This window comes from Schistocerca americana, chromosome 4 (genome assembly GCF_021461395.2).
Source record: "Schistocerca americana isolate TAMUIC-IGC-003095 chromosome 4, iqSchAmer2.1, whole genome shotgun sequence".
Classification (NCBI taxonomy): domain Eukaryota; kingdom Metazoa; phylum Arthropoda; class Insecta; order Orthoptera; family Acrididae; genus Schistocerca; species Schistocerca americana.
In genome coordinates, this window is record NC_060122.1 from 293,942,500 (window position 1) to 293,959,563 (window position 17,064).

A 17,064-nucleotide genomic window follows, 5' to 3' on the forward strand; every position below is an offset into this window, starting at 1 on the left:
ACAGCTTCAAGCCATCTGAGATTGTTCGTATGATGTGGCTTAACCTTTACAATGAATACGATGCCTTTTTATTATTTTCAGCTGTTGGTAACAAAATTTGAGGGATAGTCATAAAGTTGTGATTAATACCCCGGAAAGTAAATGTTTCGTAGTTACTGTCATCTTTGTTTGCAGGTGCGTGTCTGTGGTCCTGGTATACATAGATATCCTCACGCCACTGTACCGTAGCACGTCACTACAGGTAGCAAAGAAAAATGACTCATCTATGTAATGGAGTATAGTGCGTTAATGCTTTTTCCGTATTTAAGGAAACAGCACTGCAACAATACATGCCGAGTTGATGGAGGTCTTCAGCACTGGTGCACCATGCGGCACACTAATTAGCTGGCGCAGCCGGTTCCAGTGCGGTCAAAGAAGTCTGAGGAACGACGAAAGGAGTGGTAGACCATCTCTCCGAACAGAACAAGGAATCGCATGAGACTTGTAGACCACAGGTTCTCGAAGACCACCCTATCGCAGTCGACGCAGTATGGAAAAATTGAAATTCAGTCAATGATTAATTTTTAGTATCTTTCGAGACATTGTCAACATGACAAAGGTCACTTCCCGATGGCTTCTGCGGCTGCTCAAAACCATTCCAAAAGCCTGCCGAATTCAAGATGCAGCGGAAAACCTGCTGCTGCGTCAGGACAATCGAGATAAATTCCTTGGAATTCTAAGCATCTTGGACTAGTGCTGGGTTATTTATCACCAAGACACAGGGACGGAAACAAGCAGTGGCAACGTTTGGATTCAAATCAACCGAAAAAGCAGATTGCCCAACCATAATCAGGTAAGGTGATGCTGATTTCCTTTTATCTTGGGGAGGGGGGTGGGGTGGGAGATTGTCATGGGATGATGCTTACAGATTACGTCTGTTGAGGGCGAACCGCCACAAGAGCTTGGTACAGAACCTCTTGACGGGGTTACGGGTGAGCGTCCATGGGCGTGTATGTACACTACAACGCCCCAGTTCGTTGTGCATTGTACACATTCACACATCCTTCTTTTTTGCCGCACCCCTCACCTGATACCAAGTGATTTCTTCCTCTTTCCTCGGATGACGAACCACTGCGTGGTAGACATTTCCAGAACGACGACAAGGCGATATTTGACGAGGGACGCTTCTGGAACAGCTACAATGCAGATTTCTTTCACTGAACGTTTCTTTCGTCCGTGCCTCGGAGCTCCCACGGCATTGCGCGAAACCACTCGCGGCCGCGGTCAGAATCTGCGCAGTCGTGGCGGTCTGCACTAAGCGAGGCGACTTACGCAACGTACTGCTCCGCAGATGTGAGGCCAGAACACACCGTAAGGCCGGATAGGCGGAAGAAGACTGCTCCGCAGGTTTGGTGGGAAGCGTGTATTGAGAGACCCGAATTAATTAGCCGCGGTGCCACACATCTAAAATCACTTTAAATAAAAGTTGTCAGCCTCGATATGACCAGCGAGACGTGGTTAAACTCCTCACTATTCCTATTTCAATAAGTAAATCCTGTATCAACCTGGCTTCTCTTGTAAAAATTCCGAAACGCGACCACATGACTGGACATGCTCACAGCTATCAGTTCTTATACCACCGACAACTGGCTCCTATCAACTTTTGCCGACAATATCTCCGGAAAAACAGTTTGAACGACAGTCAGTCAAAAGACACGCAAAACCACAACACTCTTATTTACTCGGGAAAAAATTGAATATACACACATTGATAGGTGTCATGTAAAATTTTGGTGTCTGAATCGATTGTGAGCGAGCAGCGATGTTGCAAAGCTGTATCGCAGAAGTTAGGTTATAATCTTTGGTGTGGGCTGAGGCGCAGGGGCAGATAATGTTAAGCTGTGTTGAAGTGATGTCATGTTTCAAATGTAAAGTCTCAGTTTATCAACGTGTTTAATAAACATAATTATATCTAGAGTGCAACAGAAACTGATTTGTGAAGGAGGAAGTTTAATGGAGCTAAGAAGGGTATACCAGAAGTGGAATGTCATAAGTAAATATTATAATGATATTTTTTTCACTATTGCTGCGCCATCGGACTAACTTGGTTATAATACTGAGAGTTGCTAGATGTGAAAGACAGGAAAGTGTATTAATGGGATGTTAAGACGTTCATTAAATTTGAAATCAGCCATGAGCATTTTTTCACAGCATTTAAAAAAACTTAGTCTTGTCATTTAGGCCCATATTTCATTTTATTACCTACCTTTCAACCATTTTTTTAAATGGAAAAGGAACCAAGTGTGTTGCAACTAACAGTGAACTCGTTGCACCTCACGAGTGTATCTGTGTAGATATAGTAATTTGCAACTTGAGCACAGTCGCGCGTAAGACAGAGCAGCACTGCAACGCGAAATCCAGATTTGCGCAGAATAAGGTAAGGACTAAATATTTTGATTTTTTTAGTTTATTCAATCAGGTCCAACTTATGTCTTTTTGTGATCAGTTTTGCAGAACTAATTATTGTAGGTTTTGTGTCAAAGTTCATTATACACGCAGTTTATATTGTTCAAAATTCTTGCAGTCAGATTGATAACTTTTACAGTATGAAATACTTCCCTTTTCATTACGGCAATTAGTTATTATAATGCAACTTTGTCTTCACATTACGACAGTTCATTTATTATTACAACTCAGATCTTACTATCAGAAACAGTTCAAAAGAGACCTTTCACTCATATTTTTATTATTTAAGGAGAACTTTCAACATCATTAAAAGTTTCGCATCACTCCCATACGTTGCCGAGGTGTGCTGATATTGTCACCGTTCCCGTACCATCGGAAGGTCACCTACGACGTTGTTTGTGAACATAAACACAGCTACCATGATCGTTATCTACGGGTACAACGCCGCACTCGAATGACTGTAGCATTTCAGTTGAAGGTAACGCAGTAGGGACGCTGTAGAGACGTCTATGGAACAGCGGAGTGCGACCAACGATGGGGTCCGCATCATGCATATGCGCAGAAAGTTTGTCAATCAAGGAAGTTGCTCGACCTGTGCGCCGGAGTCAAAGTGAAGTGTTGCTAACTTCAAATCAGTTCCAATTGACAGGTGGCGTTGAGGATTTGCCTCGTGCAAATCGTTCACGTTCGACAGGTGCTCAGGACGATTCATATCTACGAGTGTTGAGTCAAAGGTAACGTGGTCTGTGTGCTCTAGAACAGAATTCGCCGTTCGAAGAGGCTATAGGAGTGACTCCACGTATCGCATCAAACTGTTAGGAGACGAATGCATGAACGAATCTCCATTCCCGATGACAATAGCGAGCATCACTTCATACACCACAACACCATGGGCTCCAGGTTTTCTATTGTGAGTCAACAGTCTTTTTACTGATTTGATGCGGCCTGTCACGTCTTCCTCTACTGCGCCAACCTCTTCATCTTAGAGTGGCACTTGCAACCTGCATCCTAAATTGTTTGCTTCAGGTTTTCTAGTCTCTGTCTTCCTGTACGGTTTTTAACCTCTTCCTCTAGTATCAAGGAAGTTATTCCAGGATGACTCAAGAGATGTCCTATTAACCTTTTCCTTTCTTCCTGTCAATGCTTTCCAAACATTCCTTTCCTTGCCAGTTCTCTGGAGAAACCTCCTCATTACTTACCTTATTAGTCCACTTAAATTTCAACATTCTTCTGTAGCACCACATCTCAAATGCTTCGAATCCCTTGTTTTCTGGTTTTCCCACAGTCCATGTTCCAGGAAATGCTGGGCTCCAAACGTACATTCTCAGAAATTTCTTCCTCAGATTAAGGACTATGTTTGATACTAGGAAATTTCTCTTTGCCAGAAATACCATTTTCACCATTGCTAGTCTGATTTGATGTCCTCCTTGCTCAAAATAAATGGTTCAAACGGCTCAGAGCACTATAGGACTTAACTTCTGAGGTCATCAGTCCCCTCCTTGCTCCGTCCATCGGTTATTTTGCAGCCTAGTTACTAGATTTCCATAAGTTTATCAACTTCATGATCACCAACCATGATAACTTTCTTACTTTTGTCTTTGGCTCTGAGCACTATGGGACTTAACTGCTGAGGTCATCAGTCCCCTAGAACTTAGAACTACTTAAACCTAACTAACCTAAAGACATCACACACATCCATACACGAGGTAGGATTCGAACCTGCGACTGTAGCGGTAGCGCGGTTCCAGACTGTAGCGCCTAGAACCGCCCGTCCACGCCGGCCGGCACTTTTGTCTTTCCTCGATTTATTGTCAATCCATATTCTGTACTCATTAGACTGTTCATTTCATTCAACATGTCCCATAATTCTTCTTCACTTTCACTGAGGATAGCAATACCATCATCGAATGTTATTTTGATATCGTTTCACCTTAATTTTAATTCCACTCTTCGACCTTACTTTTATTTCCGTTACAGGTAGGCAAGATAATCGTGTAGAATAGACCCCCAGGATTGGAGTGGGCTGTTGTTCATGTACGAACCTCATATCTGTTTGCATCCTCATAATCGAAGACGATGTTATTCAATCTGTACTTTGAACAAGCAGTGAAAGAAACAAAGGAGAAATTTGGAGAGGCGAAGAAAGTGCAGAGATAAGAAATAAAAATTTTGAGGTTTGCCGATTTCATTGTACTTCTGTCACAGGTGACAAATGACTTGGAGGATCTATTGAACAGAAAGCACAGTATGTCGAAAAGATGTTATAAGATGAAGAACAACAAAGGCACAACAAGGGTAACGGAATGTAGTCGAATTAAATGAGACGAAGCTGAGGGAATTGTATTAGGAAATGAAACTCTAAAATTAGTAGATGAGTTTTGCTATTTGGGCATAATGTAACTGATGTTGGCCAAAACAGAGACGATATAAAACATAGACTGGCAATGGCAAGGAAAGCGTTTCAGAAGAAGAGAAATGTGCTAACATAGAATATAGATTTAAGTGTCAGCAAGTCTTTCATTGAAGTATGTAAATGGCGTGTAGCCATGTATGGAAGTGAAGCAGGGACGATAAACAGTTCAGACAAGAAGAAAATAGAAGCTTACCAAATGGGAGTTGCAGAAGAATGCTGAAGATTAGATGGGTAGATCGAGTAATTAATAAGCAAGTACTGACTCAAGTTTTCCGAGCGGGAAGGCGTGCAGATCCCCGGCTCGAATCCGCCCGGGGGATTAGTGTGGATGGTTTTTAAGGCAGTTTTCCATCTGTCTCGGCGATTGCGGGCTGGTTCCCCTTATTCCGCTTCAGTTACACTATGTCGGCGATTGTTGCTCAAACACTGTCTCCACGTAAGCATACACCATCCTCTCCGGGGGTCACCACCTTGATGAAGCACTGTCCGTGTGGGTGGAGAGGTTTGCAAATCCGCGGGAAGCTGAGGTTTATGCCGAAGGTAGAGGACCTACTGCCGGAATGGCCTCAGCCGATGGATCAGACTAAGAGTGTCCCACAACGTCCCTTCTTCCCTATCCATTCCTAGTCCTACCCTATTCCCTGACCCAAACCAAGGTGTGATGCGATCCGTGCTGGGGGGTGCGTGGCACATGGGAAGATGTGTCGCAAACGGAGCCTCGGGGATACCGGGCGACCTCCCTGAGTAATTAGCCTTACGCTGCGCGGGGTATTCGTGGTGTGGGCCTTCTAGATTCCCAAATCTCGTGGGACCGACATGGACACGATTACAGAAAAAGAAACTGAGGGGCAAATTGAGACCTCAGATACCCAAACATCGGGGACTGAACCAATGGACGGCACTTCCACTACTGAATCAGGGTCTTGGCCTCAGCCAAAGGTGGTAAGTGTAACCGAGAAGCTAGACCAGATTAAGATGAAAGGCTTGTCTGGGTCCTAAAGGAGGAAGCTACTCAGGGAACAGAGGGAGAAGGAAGGAAAGGAATGGCTTCCTAAACACAAATGGAGGGAAGGAAAGGGACTAGAATCCAAAACCCCCAGGAAAAAACTGTCTCAGGTTGAAGGAGACACACAGACCCCCACAATGTCAAAGACAGGTAGTAAGCGGATAAGGGAGGAATCAAAGACTCCCTCCTCCCTGGATAAGCGAGTCCAGAGGCAAGAAATAGGGAAACCGACCTATAGTACTGCAGTCTCAGATTTAGGATGGCAGTTATCCAGGAAGGTTATCCACTGGTGGCCATTACCTCACAGCAGGAGGAACTAGTACAGATGGCCCTCTTTGAAAAGATTGGGGGGGACGCTGGCCCAGGTCCCAACTTCAGGAGGGTCTATCTAGACCGTGGTGCACTCATTATTGTCTGTGAGGGGTGCACACAGTAGAATGGCTTAAGGACAAGGTGCCCATGATATCCCCATGGGAAGATGCAAAGCTGCTGGTCAAGACGGCAGCGGAGCTCCTTAAGACCGCAAAGATATCGTTATGAGTGCCCAAGATCCTTAAGGAAGTCTCTCCCAAGACTCTGTTCGGGAAAATAGGGGCCCAGAACCCAAAAGTCCCGGCAGAAGACTGGAGAGTGATTAAACAGAAGGTTACTCTGGAAGGACGAACCCTGGTGGTGGAGGTTGGTAAGAAGTCCCTGGAAGCGATGCGGGAGCAGGACCTAAAACTATTTTTAGGGTTCTCGCAGGTCACCGTCAGGGGTCTCAAAGACCTCAAAGATGGCAGTGAGATGGAGCCTGGAGGTGCTGCAGATTAATCTGCAGCACAGTAAAGAGGCCTCTGCTGCCTTGAGCCGCTGCCTGGGGAAACAGGAAGTGGACGTGGCCCTGATACAAGAATCCTATTTATACAAAGGGGGTGTATCGGGCCTCGGAGGCACTGGAGGCAAGCTGAACTATGCTAGAAATCTAAGAAACTCCAGAACATGCATCTATGTTAGAAACGGCATTTCTTGCCAATGATGGATTTCTGCTCTAGGGACTTACTGACCATCAAAATGCAGCAAGGTATCACGAGGGAAATTGTCTTGACCTCAGCATACCTTCTTTACGAAGACAGTTCTTCCCCTCCCTTGGATGTGAGGAAACTGGTAGAGACTTGCCATTGGCAAGGTGACCAACTGCTGGTGATGTGCGACGCCAATGCCCACAACCTAGTGTGGGGCAGCAAGGACACCAACAGTAGAGGTGAGTACCTTCTTGAATTCCTCTTAGCTAACAACTTAGAGGTCCTGAATAGGGGCAATGAACCTACATTCAGGAATATCAGAAGGGAAGAAATAATTGACATAACATTTGGTTCCATGACGATGGGTAGCTATGTCAAACAATGGCATATGATTTTGGAGCCATCCTCATTGGACCGCATGTACATTAAATTCAAGGTTGAAATGGGAATCAGACAGACCATGACCTATAGAAATCCCAGGAAAACAGACTGGGAGACATATAGGAGGGACCTTGACTTAGGCTTATTGGAAATTAAAACCACGATAAGGAAGCCAGTAGAATTTGAGGAAGTAGCAGAGGCTGTTACCTCTGCCATAGTGACCTCATGTCAGGATAACTGGACAATCACCAGGAAGTTCACAAATAGGAGTGTTTCTTGGTGGAACAACAAACTGGAAACGCAAAGAAAACAGTTACGGAGACAGTTTAATACTGCGAGACGCAAAGAACAATGGGCTAAATATCGTGGGGCCCTTGTCAGTTACAACCTTGCAATAAGACAAGCAAAGGAGGCATCCTGGAAGGCATTCTGTGAGGAAGTGGAAGGCACGGCTGCACAAGCCAGACTTCACAAGATTCTCACTAGAGTACCAACCAATCCAGGAGGTATGTTGAGGAAGGAGGATGGGGAATATACAAAGACAGCACATGAGACGCTGGAATTGCTCCTCAAAACTCACTTTCCTCAATATGCTCTGCCCGCTAACACAGACCAGTATGTGACCCCAGAGAGACAACGGTTCTCAGACACTCGAAGAGAGGACTGGGAATCGCCCAAGGAGTGTGTGAACTTCAGCAAAATCCAGTGGGCAGTGGGAACATTATTCCAGCTGTTCAAGTCACCTGGCCCAGATGGAATTTTTCCAGCTTTCCTGCGACAGGCAGGAGGAAAGCTTATAAGAATCCTTTGCAGGGTTAGCTTAGCAGTAGGAATCATCCCCAATGTTTGGAGGGCAGTGAAGGTTGTCTTCATTCCAAAGCCATGGAGAATTGAACATACCAAGGCCAAGAATATGAGACCAATCAGTCTGCCCTCCTTCATTCTCAAAACACTGGAAAAACTGGTTAATGTATATGTTGGGGAGAGGAGGCCATGTAGGGTCGCTCTACACCTGAACCAACATGCATACCAACCAGGTAAATCATGTGAAACAGCTCTCCACCAACTCGTTGGGAAGGTGGAAAAAGCAACTTCACTTCCAAGAAATAGCCCTCTGCGTCTTCCTGGATATCGAGGGGGCCTTTAGCAATACGACCTTCGATTCCATGGTAAGGGCAGCAGAGGTGCATGATCTGGGGAGCACTATATGTAGATGGACCAGAGCCATGCTTAGTGGAAGGACGGTAGAGGCTACCATGATGAATGAAAATATGGTAATTAAGACCACTAGAGGCTGCCCACAAGGAGGAGCTTTGTCCCTTCTATTGTGGAATCTAGTGGTGAACGAACTCATTGAGGAACTTTATTGTATGATTATATGATAGCGGAACAAACACTGGTAGCAGTTACTTCCGTAAAATATCTGGGAGTATGCGTACGGAACGATTTGAAGTGGAATGATCATATAAAACTAATTGTTGGTAAGGCGGGTACCAGGTTGAGATTCATTGGGAGAGTGCTTAGAAAATGTAGTCCATCAACAAAGGAGGTGGCTTACAAAACACTCGTTCGACCTATACTTGAGTATTGCTCATCAGTGTGGGATCCGTACCAGGTCGGGTTGACGGAGGAGATAGAGAAGATCCAAAGAAGAGCGGCGCGTTTCGTCACTGAGTTATTTGGTAACCGTGATAGCGTTACGGAGATATTTAATAAACTCAAGTGGCAGACTCTGCAAGAGAGGCGCTCTGCATCGCGGTGTAGCTTGCTCGCCAGGTTTCGAGAGGGTGCGTTTCTGGATGAGGTATCGAATATATTGCTTCCCCCTACTTATACTTCCCGAGGAGATCACGAATGTAAAATTAGAGAGATTAGAGCGCGCACGGAGGCTTTCAGACAGTCGTTCTTCCCGCGAACCATACGCGACTGGAACAGGAAAGGGAGGTAATGACAGTGGCACGTAAAGTGCCCTCCGCCACACACCGTTGGGTGGCTTGCGGAGTATCAATGTAGATGTAGATGTAGATGTAGATGCTTCTGCCAAGGATACGCAGATGACCTTGTCATAGTAATACTTGGCAAATTCACTGACACAGTTAGAAATATGGCGCAAGGTGGGTTGGACATTGTGCACAAATGGTGCATTAAACAGGATCTGAGAGTTAATCCTAAGAAGACTGTTGTGGTGCCATTTACGAAGAGACGTATTTAGCATGCAAGTTAGAATCTAAAGCTCTTCGATGAAACTCAACCTGTGAAGGGGACAGTGAAATATCTGGGGGTAACCTTGGATGAGAAGCTAACTTGGACCCCTCATATTAAGAGTATCTGCTCCAAGGCAAAAAACACTTAAGCCCCAGGGGTATGCACTGGATATACACCACAGTGGTTAGACCTAGGATTTCCTATGGGGCCGTAGTGTGTTGGAAGAAGGTAGAACAGTGGGTTGCTGCTAAAGAGCTTGCTAAGGTGCAGAGATTGGCCTGCTTAGCCATAATGGGCGGAATTAGCAGCACACCAACCGCTTGAATGGAAGCCATGCTGGACATGCCTCCACTTCACCTTTGGGTTAAGATGGAGGTAGCAGCTGGGGCATACAGACTTAAAACTGGCCAAAACTGGGACTCATTTGGATATCCAGAATCACACACTAACATAGTGAGTGAGGTAAATATAGGTATGGCTGAGGAAATGCCCACTAACTATATAATAACTCCTAACTGCTTCGACAAGCCTTACAATATAATAACTGGAAGTAGGGAGCAGTGGGAGAAAACAGTTCGACACCGTATGGGGGACATCGTTTGGTTCACCGATGGGTCGAAAACAGATCAAGGCATTGGGGCAGGGTTGTACGGGGTTCAGCCAACCAAGACAGGAGAGCAGCATCTCTCTAGGGAAACTGGCCTCTGTATTTCAAGCCGAAATTACTGCAATCAGGGCATGTTTGGAGGAGCATGTGAGTAGGTGCTACAATGATCATAGCATCTACATCTATTCAGACAGCCAGGCAGCCCTGAAATCATTGGCAGCTCCTGCAACAAGATATAAGATTGTTGCAGATTGCCACAGGGCTCTGGTGGAGCTGGGGGGAAGCAATAGGGTGTACCTAGTGTGGGTCCCTGCCCATTCAGCGATCTGTGGCAATGAACAAGCCGATAGATTGGCCAGGATGGGGGGAAACAAATCCATTTATTGGACCGGAACCTGTCTTGACAATCACCAAGGCTATGATCAAATTAGAACTACGGAACTGGCTTAGGAAACAGCACGTAGGATACTGGACCAAGGTACATAAACAGAAACATGGTAAGCTAATGTTGCCCAAGCCATGTTTTAAAAGAAGCTCTGTAATCCTGGGATTGAACAGGAAAGAGATCTAACTCATGACTGGACTGATGACCAGCCATGGGAACTTCAAAAAACACCTACACACAATGGGTATAATGGAAGAGGACCCTAAATGTAGGACTGTGATGAGGGTGAAGAAACTGCATCACACCTAATCTTTGAATGCATGTCATTGGAGAGTAAAAGATACAGAATCTTCGGGACAACTAGACAACTGGTAGAGGGACTCCTTGCACTATTTAAGGGTACTGGTTGGCTTTACTAGATATACAGGGAGCGATACCGCACAATAAACCTAGTTTCGGTGCGGGCAATGGCGGGTTAGACCTAAGCTGTTTTAGCTCTCCTGTTAAAATCAAATCAAATCAATCAAATCAAGCGGACACCATAATTACTCTACCGCGCAATCATTTGGGGTTACACTCGTCTGGAATGAGACTTTCCCGGGGAGGGGTCCACTGGGGGCCGCACCGGGAAGGGTGGCGGTGGGATGAGTGGACTGCTGTAGCCTATTGTGGGGTTTGTACCACTGAGGGCTACGGCGCGAACGAATCCTCTCCGTCGTTTCTAGGTCCCCAGTTCAATACATACATACATACATACATACTGACTCAAATTAGGGAAAAACAAAATTGATAGTGCAGCTTGACCAAAAGAAGTGATTGGTTGATATGAAAGTCCTGAGGCGTGAAGGAGTTACCAATTAGGTGATGGAAGGCAGTGTGGCGTGAAGTTGTAGAGGGAGACCAATGCATGGATTCAGTAAGTAGGTTGAAATCAATGTAGGTTGCTGTATGTATGCAGAGATGAAGAAGCTTGCACGTAATAAGAGTTCCGTGGAGAGGTCCATCTGACCAATATTTTAACTGATGACCGGAACAACAACAACAACAGCACCAACTAAAACTTTATGACTACCTGTATCCTTCGTGCGTCAACATCGCTTGCAACGCGCGGGCGGTAGCTGTTTTGAAACTTGTGACTACGAAGATCGGTACTGGGAGAAACCGACGTGAAAGCGGAAGAGCTGCGACCGCAGGCAGCTGTGCGGTGCTGGTCAGCCGCACAGACCGCAATTCTCCTGCTGGTTTCCTGACTGCGGCCGGCGCTCCGGGGACGCGGAAGTGCGCGGCATTAGCAGCCGGCGTCCGACTCCGCACAGCCGCTGCGGGGCTAGCTGGAGAAAGTCCAGCCGGTGTATTACGGGGGCTTTGCTTTCGCTTGCGTCACCGCTTTCCCTCTTATAAAACAGGCATGCGTAACTCGGCGCTGCACCGGACGTGTGGCACGTCGCGTCCGCACGGCCCGTGTGTGAGCGTATGCCGTGCCCACGGCCCTGACATAAGCCAAGGACGCTCGCCAGCCCTGCTTTTCGGCCGGCGCCGCATTGCGTGGCACACATACGTCCACCGCACTGGGACTCATGGAGGACAGTCAGACATTGGGCGCTGATAAAATAATCCACACTGTCTGCCAAAAAATTTCAGAGACTGATTTTATTCCTGGCGACTTGAGTTGGGCAACACGTTTCTTTTCCCGATTCGATCTCACATTGCGAATCGATTCCTACGATTCGTTCACTATTCATTGTAGTCTGCGATGGCACGATTCTTATGGAATGCAAAAAGTTCTGCATCATTCTCACAGATGGCAGGACATGTCTGAAATTGTCAATGGGGTTAGAATCGAACTGTGTCATGATAAGATATGCCAGAAATAGTTTATTTATGAGTAAACATGCATATGACGTTACAAGTGTGATTCTCGATTTATAATTGATGAAAGCTGACGTCGGCGCGGTGGCTGTTGGTAGCGATAGTAAATGGGAAATGCCTTCACGTTCGTTCCCGTCAGCCACCGCCAATTGTCAGCTTGGTTTTTCACGAGTAATATTACGGCCCACGAACTTCGTTTGTTCGTTCCGAGCTTCCTTTGTTCACACGCATCCTCCACTTGACTGCCATCTGGCGGTCGTAATCATTCGGCACGACTCGGCATGATTCGGGAGTTGCCTTCGAAGCATAGCGAACTAAGTATCGATGAATCGTTGGAACTTGGAATCGTTACTACTCGGAAACATGCAATCGTTCTACGATTCTTTTGAACGACGATTCGCCCGTATCCCGATTCGATTCTTACGATTCTTTATTTAGAATCGTTCGAATGAACGACTCATTCACGAATCGCCACAACTCTACTGGCGACGTCAGTGCAGTAACTAAGGCGACAGCTTGAGCTAACCACTGTAAACAAAAGCTGTGCTTTCGAGCAGCCAGTTGTGAGCAGGCAGTGTCAAGTAGTGGACGTGTGGCCGTAGTTCCTTGCGGATAGCCTTGCCGTAATTGTAGTCTGACAAACCGGGACACTTCTCTTAAACTGACTAAAAATGGATGTAACTTGGGAAGCAGAAACAGGGAGAAACCAGAAGACTTTTCTTAAGCATAAAAATGTGAAATAAAAAAAAGTTACAAAGTCAGCGCGTCAGCACATTACTGTCACAAGATTGTACAGGATAAATTTGAATAAAAGACTTAATGCAAAGGTATATTTGCGCAGCCTATACGTACAGTCTACATATTTCAAAGGCATAATTATGATTATTAATGGTATGATAGCACATAGCTAATAGCGCTGCTGATCTCATTTAAAAGTTCCGGGTTATTAGCTCGAATATCGATCACTGCCTAATAACCCAGAAGTTTTAAGTGATACCAGCCGTCAAACCTTACATTGTATGATCAGCGCTGCTGTTATTAATTTGTCCTGTATAAATGAATCTGAAACTGGCTATATTTTTTATGTGCTTGCAGAGTGCACGTTTGACTTACGCTTTACGCTAGCTAAATGGTCCTGAATGTCTGTCTGTTCTTCCGCTGTGTGCAATGGGATCGTAATATTTACAAATTACACATTCTGTTTCATAGTCACTCCTCCCTCGTTTTCTCGGAATGAGCACTTTTTGTTGGGCATTCTGAGTTTACTTGAAACAATCAAACACATTAATAACAAATTGACCGCGATAAGACTCAGACGCAGAAACAGAAATTGTGACCACGTTGCTGCAAAGAAACTGACCACGTTGCTGCAATGCTTAAAAAACTGAACTGCGATAAGAAGCAACAATGGAAACTCAGAGGCGTTGCATCTTAACCCTACAACACTAAATGGGGGAAATGTTAAGCTGTTACTAAACCATCGTAAATTTTACTACTCCATATTTTATCCAAAGGAAGTCATAATTTACAGTTTATGCCCTAGTTAATTGCAATCGTAAGGTCTCCCATGCTGTATCACACACAAAATACCTACAAAATGTCCTGTTTTACACCCTATATTGACAATAGCAGACTGGAAGGAACCGCGAATTGCTACCAGCTGCATTCGTTAAGTTTTACAAGGGTTTAGTAATCTAGGGTTAAGGGATTCAAATAGCAGCTAGGATTGGAATATACGTCTACGCAAGAGTTTTGAGAAAAAAATAGAGTATTTCTCTGAAGTCCGAAATCCGGGACAAACTGCTGTCCCGAAAGCATTTTCCAGGACACCAATGTCTTTAATCTGAAACCGGGAAGGAGCACCTGGTTCGCGGCACGAATGCGCCCGGCGGACTTGTGTCGAGGTCCGGTGAGCCGGCTAGTCTGTGGATGGTTTTTACGCGGTTTTCCATCTGCCTCGGCGAATGCGGGCTGGTTGCCCTTATTCCGCCTCAGCTACACTACGTCAGCGATTGCTGCGCAAAGTTCTCCACGTACGCGTACACCACCATTACTCTACCACGTAAACATAGGGGTTACACTCGTCTGGTGAGAGACGTTCCCTGGTGTGTGTGGGGGGGGGGGGGGGGGTGTCCACCGGGCTCCGAACTGCACAATAACCCTGAAAGAGTGGTTCGGTATGGGGCGGCGGAGGGGTGAAGTGAACTGCGGAAGTGGTCGTGGGGTTGTGGACCACTGTGGCTGCGGAGGGGACGGGGCCTCTCCGGCGTTTCTAGGCCCCCGGTTAACATACAATACAATACAATACAATCTTAAACCAGGACTGTCGAGAACCGGGATTGTACCGGAGAACCGGGCCTGTCCCGGAAAACCGGGACTGTACCGGAGAACCAGGCTTGTCCCGGAGAACCGGGACATCTGGCAACCCTAGTTGTGCCACAAATCGCGGTGGAGCAACATCTCTAAATCAAGTTTTCAAAGCATTCTCCAGAATATTTTGATGAAGAAAAAAAGTGTACGCAAAGTTTGCGCTGCACATCATGACAAGATGAACGATGCGTGGACGCCTGAATGCAAAACGCGGACAAATCATTTCATTGATAGGTAGAGAGTAGGAAGTGATAGGTTGCCAGGAATAATGTTTGACCAGGGTATCAGCACACGGTTTTATTAGCTTAGTCTTCGACCCAGATAACAAACATACAACTTCTTGAAAAAAAACATATGTACATACTGAATCATAAAAGAACATTTACTGCATTCGTGTTATACAATATCTGTAAGATTAACAAACAATAAAAAGGCTTTTACTAATCGGTTAAAATAGACAACTTTTACTTCAGAAATTGACGAGATACTTTTGACGTACTGGCGTTTACATAACCAAGCTACTGGAGCGTTCGAATAGCAACAATAATTAACTTTAAAGAAATTATAAAATCTGGTTACCAGAACATAGGTTGTGCCAGTTGTATAACCTGAAATATTTACCAGCGGAAAAATGCCCCTATCGGAAGCCAAAAATGCGGATATACTCCTGGTTATTAAAAGACTCTGACTGGAAAGTGGGGTACCAGCTGCTTCAGTCTACCTTCCACAGCACCTTTAAAAATATTTCCAAAAATTGCGGCATGCGAACATTTTTGAGCTCTTTTTAACGTGCAGCTCACATCTCACTTCAACAAGGTCCCCTAACTGTAACTCGCTCACACTCGCTAGTCCATCACAGTAAGTTGCTCATCCACTCCCAGCTGCCCATTCTCACACTAACTCATTCACCCCAAGCCATTGTCATTACCTCTTTGTGTCTCTCTTCACTGCCCCTGTCTCACAGCCATAGTCTTCTTCGTTCTGTCTCCTCTCAATGTAACTGTCTCCCTCTTACTCTCTCTTACCGCTGCTGTCCATTCATTCCTTCCCATTGCCTGTCTCTTCTCAGCCTCACTATCTCTCTCTTCCTCATTGTCATTGTCACGGACTCTGTCTCTCATTACCATTGTCTCTCACCCACTTCCACTTTCTCCATCTCTGTATTTCTCTCCCACTGGCACTGTCTGCTTCACTCTTTTCCTAGCACTGTTCTGTCACTGTCAACTTTGTTCCACTGCCACTGTGTCCCTGTCTTTCCCTCACACTGCCTTTGTTTCCTTCACTCTTTCTGTACCACAAGCACTGTCTGCTACCTTCCTGTGTTTATTACTTTTCTGTCTCTTTCCCATTGTCACTGTCTCCTTCTTTCTCAGCATCAGAAAGTGAAAATACATTCGCATGCTAAAACTTTTAAACGTGCTGAGGAAGGTAGAATGAGGGAGCTGCTACCCACTTTTCCGTCAGCTTTTAATAAATAGGAACATATTCTCCTTTTTGTGCTCCGATAGGAACACTTTTCCTCTGGTTTCCTTATTTTCCCTGCTACAGCAAGACATGTCACTTATATGAAAAAAACTTTGTGGGCCACTGCAATTTTGATAGTTTACTTGTTTGAAATTGAAATAACGCACAACTACATTAATTTGGAGCGTACATGGAAAGTGAGGAGGAATTAATGTCTTCCCAGGTTTTCAAAGAATTTGTAGAATTTAAGAATTTAGAGGAGGGAGAGTTCCAGGCAGTGTTGGCACATGTTAGGATGAGGTGGATAAGGGATTTATAGGTGAGGATAATAGTAGAAATATATAGACTCCAGATGTGACCTGTTAGTGGTTTTAGTAAATTTAGTCGGTTGCTGGCTTTGTGTGGGATGCTGAGGACAAATGCATTCCATACTGGTTTTCTGTTAAGGGTTAGTGCTAAGCTACTTTAGTTTATTATTCAGATGAGTGGGTTCGATGTAGATGGAGAAGTGGAAATCAGGACAACCGAGACGCCAAGTGGTTGGACCAAAGATGTTGGCTTGACTTTTCTGTGAATTTGCATGAAACGCCAAAGCATTACATCACTCTTCCAGAAGATTAAAGCGGCGTTGGAGGGAGATATGAGAGAGTTGAGGGGCGATAGGGGAAGTTAGGTGAGATGGGAGCAGGGGGCTGGTTTAGGAACGTCTCCAGTGAACAGAATGTAAAGAAAGGGGAGTGTGGAAAGGTTGCCGACCCAGGGCTGGATATTTATTTCCAGAAGAGGGTTACGAGCGTTCCCATGTGACGCGTTTGCCGCAATCCCTGCGTTGCTGTCGCCGAAAACAGAACTTCACATCGCACAAATGATACCATTGCCACTCTCCGAGTCGGTTTCCATATCGCTGGAGTGGCC